The 6,360-nt window shown below is 38.6% G+C and overlaps 1 non-coding gene across 1 annotated transcript; it reads right to left on the reverse strand.

The window, feature by feature from the left end:
* Positions 1 to 5,849: 5,849 nt before the first annotated feature.
* Positions 5,850 to 5,923, reverse strand: TRNAI-AAU (transfer RNA isoleucine (anticodon AAU)). The gene has a single exon. It is a non-coding gene; the product is annotated as a tRNA-Ile (tRNA).
* Between the last annotated feature and the right edge of the window lie 437 nt (positions 5,924 to 6,360).

Genomic DNA, 6,360 nt, shown 5'->3' on the forward strand with positions numbered 1-6,360 from the left:
GCTGAATTTAGGGCACCACTAAGGTAAGAATTAGGAAGTAAAGATGTTTACACTTCTTCATATTGTCATGCAACCATTCTGTCCAGTATATTAGTCATACTAATAGTCATACTAATTAGTCATGCTTTTATATCAATTTAATGGTATGCAACTTATAACACAGTTTAGCCCCTCTATAAACACGGCACCTGCTAGCTTTCCTTATATGCTAAATATAGCCAAATAAGAGTGAGAATAGTTATGTATAACCTAACATTTGTACTACAAAATGCAAATTGATTGAATTTGTATAGGCTTAATCAACGGTTCTTATCATGTAGACCCCTTGAAGTCAAAGGCAAATAGATTATTTTGCACAAAAGAGAATATTGTTCATCCTCACTGTGGACTATGTAACTATTTTTTAAATATTTCTAGTGAATATTTCTGAAAAATTTCAAAAATGTTGAGAACTTTTTTATTCATGAAGCATTGCTCTGAGGCTGCTAGAGATATTACCAAACCAAACTTTATTCCCTACATTCATTATCATTCAAAATAAATATACTTATTAAATTTTCATAAATTCCATCTTCTACCTGTTGTTTTCCTGATGCTGACTTTTTTATCCCCCTTGCTTTGAAGGCTGAATTTGATTTCTTCATCAGAAGATGGAGATTTTCAATTATTTTCATAGCAGATTCCCTGATCAGAGGCTAGCTCCTGTTGAAATGTTTCTCTTTATTTATTGAGTTGGATTCTTATTATATCAGTCTGAAAATTGGCAGAGCCACTCAACAGGGGCTGCAGCTGCTACGATATCAAATAGTAAAGAATGAACAGAGGATGCATATTTACAATTTCTTTTGCTAATGGACAAGAATATAGAGGTCCAAGACAATCACAGCAGTCATTGCAGTATTAGATAACAACGAGATAACCCACTTGTAGAACCATGAATAATTAAAGCATATCCGCTCTGTGTACATACAGGTAAAGATATACTGACAATTGCTAGAATAATGTAGATAAAAACCTACCAATCAATAAGAATCTCAAATGTGAGCATGGTACAGTAGAGGGTTTGAGCAAATCTCATTTATTTTGCTAATTTAGATATCCCCTAGTCCACTTTTCAAATTTTGTTAATAGCCTTTATATTTAATATGGACTAGTCACAGAGGGCTGGTTTAGCACGTCATAGGCGCAGCAGGGAGAAGAGCAAATTGCTCCACAGGAAAAAAGAAAGCCACTTACTAATCTATACGGAAAGGGACGTGACTATAGGCTTTATTTTGAACATATTGTACTCACGTAAAGTCATTTCATCTGTCCATGGTGGCTTTATATTAAATTAGTAAAAATTTAAGATTTGTCTTTGTTTCCCTAATTTCAGACATTACCTGAATCAGTACAATCCAAGGTTGAAATCAGTGATAATGTAGTATAATATAATACTTTATTTGTTATCAAATGCCATGTAAGCATTCGCAAAGGCATGATAAAAGCTATTATAAAATCATCTAGGAGCATTCCTTTTTACAGTTGTACCATTTCATTCACCTGATATACCTCTGATAATGCAATTATACAGGCTTTTGAACTGGATAATAATTCCACCTCTTGTGTTTTTATTTTATTTTATTTTATTTTATTTTATTTTATTTTATTTTATTTTCAGTTCAGAGAGGGTGAGTAATGGAACAATTTGTTGTTACTCGCATGAGCGAGACGTTGGTTTACACAGCTGAAAAATCAGAGGCTACAGGGAGACGGAGACCAAGCTGATTCTAAGCCATTTCTGTGCTGCTCCACTAATGGTGCTCACCTATGGCTTTTCATTTAAGAAAGAGATGGAAACTGCAACTAAAATAGAAAAAGAATAGCTACTGAACATTAGCTTTCATAGTCTCTGTAAGCAGTGCAGTAACACTGTAAAAGTACTATTTGCCTCTAATTGCCTTGCTGTCTGAGCTTGCTTCATTTCTGCCCAGTTTCATCTGCATCTTTGAAGGTCTATATTGAAACAAGCTTTGACTTTTCTTCCTGGCTTAGGAAATAACAGGGTCTAAATACCTGAAGATTTCACATAATCTGGATTTCCTAAAACATTTCATAAAAAGCTGAGAGGTCAGAGGTCTCGAGTTTCTTTGGGAAAAAAAAAAAGAAAAAAAGAAAAAAGGTCAAATGATATGCTGCATTTTTAACACTCTGATAATCAAGAAGAAAAGTGAATAAATCAAAACAAAATCTACTTAGTTCATATTACCTTGCCACATAAAGGCTTGCAATTGAAGGACTTCTTACTGAACGTGCTGAAAACGTGCCACTGGGAAATAACATCACAGAAATTTTATTGAGCAGCTCTGTTTCCAGGTGAAAACACAATTCAGTGGCTCGGGCTGAAAAAGCATTAAGACAAATCTATATTTGCTGAAAATAAATCAATGGAAAATCACAACTCTTTAAAAACATAAAGGATATTTTCTGGGAGTTTTTGGAAGCTGATACAGTGACTCTCGTGGAGGAGCATTATGCTGCGGTACAGATTATCTTGTACAAACCCTTCAACTGCAGACATTTTTCTCTGGATAAGCCTAAAAGTAAGTATGGGGAAAGGAGATTCTCTTCTAAGCTGTAATGAATCAGATTTTATAAACTGGAAAGGGTCAGACCGAGCCGGTTTTTTGAATGAGAATCCTTGAAAGAACGTGTAGATGTTTCCAGGAAGTGCTATTTATAATTCAGTAGGTGACTTTCTTTTTCTAACATAAGATTAAATCAAACCACTTGTTCTCTGGGGCTCTATGCCATACCTGGGATGCAATTAAACAGGAAACATTCATCTCCCTTGTTTTAACATCTATAGTACAGATATATAAGGATAAGTAAATCACCAGAGACTTCCTTAATAGTCAACAGGGAAAAATACACACTCATCTGACATATTTTAGATGCCTACATTAGAATGAGATGAATCACTCTCCTAGATTGTGACTGAATATATTGATTTTAAGAACTAATTAAAATTTTGGTAAGCTTAATGTTGAATTTCAGTGTCGTGGCCAAGTTCTCAAATGCAGCTTTATATGGTAGAAAGATTCTTCATTTCTTTGTCATGCTCACTGATGCCATTTAACTGCTGTTACCAGCTTTCACGGACATTTTTTACTTTCCCACCTAATTTCATTAAAATAAACTTTTCCTTGTGTATCTCACTTAACTGAGTATTTGTAAATGAAGAACTCAGTTGTCATTAGCACAGATTGCTCATCCTTTTGTTCTTTGGCTTCCTTATTCTTCTTTCATTTCTTCAGTTTTGGGAAGCGAGATAGATACTCATATCAGCTGCTTAAGGTTACCTCTGGCATCTCATTTAAGAGCAATTCAAAGATACCCAAAGTTAGAGCCCTCTGAAGTGAAGTCCTCAGATTCCCTACACAGGCAGAAGGGTTAAGAATATCCTGGGGTTGCTTCAGAGCACCCAAACTGGATATTTAAGCAGATAATGAAAATGGCATCAGTATGCTATCTCCCCTGACTGTTGATCCCATAGAGTCTGATAATTGATTAGAGTGTACCTGATATGCTCTGGGATCAAACTCTTCAGCATTACTGTTTCAAAAACAAAACGCCTCACGCTAATTGTTTCTGTCATCTTTTCACATTTTTCATAGAAAATCTAGGTGATAACAGATATGAAAATCAAAACATATTTCTGTCTCCATAGAATTCCCTTAGGTTTAAGAATGAGGGAAATCGAGCAAAAAGGGGGAAATTCACACCTGCCTTTGCTTATATCACATGTTTTTGGTATAAGAAAATTTTAATGTTCGTATTTTTACCCTGTCTTCTCTTGGAAGTCTAATATTTACTTCAACTAAATCTATAACATTTCTTTTTATGTACTTTTAATTTAGGCTTTTTATTCTTTTTTTTTGGTTTTAATTTGTTTTTATTTTTTCAGCAAAGGAAGATAATAACTGTTATTTCATCTTTAGGAATCTTTTTTTTTTGAGATGTTCATGAAAAATCCAGTCTTTATTATTGCCTTGGTAACGTCTCCATCTAAGAAATTTTGAAGAATCATTGGGAACAGCAGAAACTGTTATGAGACAACTTACTGATCTTAATTTCTTTATTACTCTAGAGCATGAGAAATGTGACTTTTTACAAACTATAATAAATATCTTTATGGGCTTGATTTTCTTTACTTTCATTCTAGACTGACATGTAGCTTGGCACTTGAAGCTTTTGCAGAGCTTCTTGTGATTTCTGTCAAAACTTGTTTGTTTTTGCACAAGAGAAGGAGAAATAATTGATCAGGAAAAACCTTTAAAGTACTCACTTTACATAGTCAGATAAATACCTCCCTCTCTAGAATTATCTGGTTTGAGGTTGAACAGAGGGTCACAATTATGACATGAATTATGACCCTCTCTGCATTTTCTTCATGAATTTTGTAAATTCACTTGTTGTAAAAAAATAGGTGTTTTCATAAAATGTTTGAATATTTTTGTCTTTTCCAAGTCGGAATAGATAAATAATCTCCCCCACACCCTTGCCACCCCAAGGCTGATTCAGATGCACAGAAAGAAGGGCTGTCTAGTAACCAAAAGGGAAAAGGAAAGGCAAGGCTAGGAGCTGAAAAAGCTGTTCTGCCTATCAGCAGGATTAAATTCCAAGTTGGAAGCATTTCCCCTAACCTAATAAATGGTATCTAGACACTGTTACCTAGTTAAATCAGTGATACTAGACAGCATATGAGTGAGAGGGATCTAAAGTATTAAAAAATAGCGAATCACAGAATCACAGAATGGTTGAAGTTGGAAGGGACCTCTGGAGATCATCTAGTCCAACCTCCCTGCTCAAGCAGGGACCTCTAGAGCATATTGCCCAGGATCACATCCAGACGGGCTTTGAATATCTCCAGCGAAGGAGACTCCACACCATCTCTGGGCAACCTGTGCCAGTGCTCTGTCACCCTCACAGGAAAGAAGGTTTTCCTCAGGTTCAGATGGAACTTCCTATGTTTCAATTTGTGCCCGCTGCCTCTTGTCCTGTAGCTGGGCACCACTTAAAAGAGTCTGGCCCCATCCTCTTGACACCCTCCCTTCAGATACTTGCACACACTGATCAGACTCCCCTCCTCCCGCCCAAGCCTTCCCTTCTCCAGGCTGAACAGGCCCAGCTCTCGCAGCCTTTCCTCAGAGGAGAGATTCTCCAGTCCCTTCATCATCTGTGTAGCCCTTTGCTAGACTCTCTCCAGGAGTGCCATGTCTCTCTTGCACTGGGGAGCCCAGAACTGGACACAGGACTCCAGGTGAGGCCTCACCAGGGCTGAGGAGAGGGGCAGGATCACCTCCCTCCACCTGCTGGCAACACTCTGCCTAATGCATCCCAGGAGACCACTGGTCTTCTTGTCCACAAGGGCACACTGCTGGCTCATGCTTAACTTATTGTCCACCAGCACTCCCAGGTCCTTCTCCGCAGAGCTACTTTCCAGCAGGTCAGCCCCCAGCCTGTACTGGTGCATGGGATTATTCCTGCCTAGGTGCAGGACCCTACACTTCCCTTTGTTCCCGAGGTTCTTCTCCGCCCAGCTCTCCAGCCTGTCCAGGTCCCTCGGAATGGCAGCACAGTCTTCTGGTGTGTCAGCCTCTCCCCCCAGTTTAGTATCATCAGCAAACTTGCTGAGGGTGCACTCTGTCCCTTCCTCCAGGTCATTGATGAGTACATTGAACAAGACTGGACCCAGGACTGACCCCTGGGGGACACCACTGGCTACAGGCCTCCAACTAGACTCTGCGCCATTCACCACAACCCTCTGAGCTCGGCCATCCAGCCAGTTCTCAATCCACTAAAATGGCTGGCCCGTACGGGGATTGAACCCGCGACCTTGGCGTTATTAGCACCACGCTCTAACCAACTGAGCTAACTGGCCAGCTGCAGCACAATGCTTCACAGTTTCGAGGATATACACAAGTTTACATACTGATTACGGGTTACTCTTAGGCAAGTATGGCTGTTTGGATAAATAGCATAGCCAAAGCCTAAATCTTCAGGCCTTATGTTCCTTCAGAAGAAGTGTGATCAGCTTAAGAATGAGCAGGCAGACATAGAAGATTCCCTGCTTCTGCATAACACACTGTTTTATCTTCTTGGCCAGACATTGTGTAAAGAGATAAAATTAACCACAATTAAGCCAATGTTCATAAATTCTGGGGACAGAAGGAAGAGTCAATAAAGTATCATTTCCACCACTTCTCTGAGAGTCTAAAGAAATCTCACATATAAATACTATGTAATTGAGTGCTCTGAGCAGACTTGAGAGCAGCTGCTGTCTGGACAGATGGAGCTCTATACAGAACATCCCCTGAC

The sequence above is a fragment of the Struthio camelus genome, chromosome 1, assembly GCF_040807025.1.
Source record: "Struthio camelus isolate bStrCam1 chromosome 1, bStrCam1.hap1, whole genome shotgun sequence".
Lineage (NCBI taxonomy): Eukaryota > Metazoa > Chordata > Aves > Struthioniformes > Struthionidae > Struthio > Struthio camelus.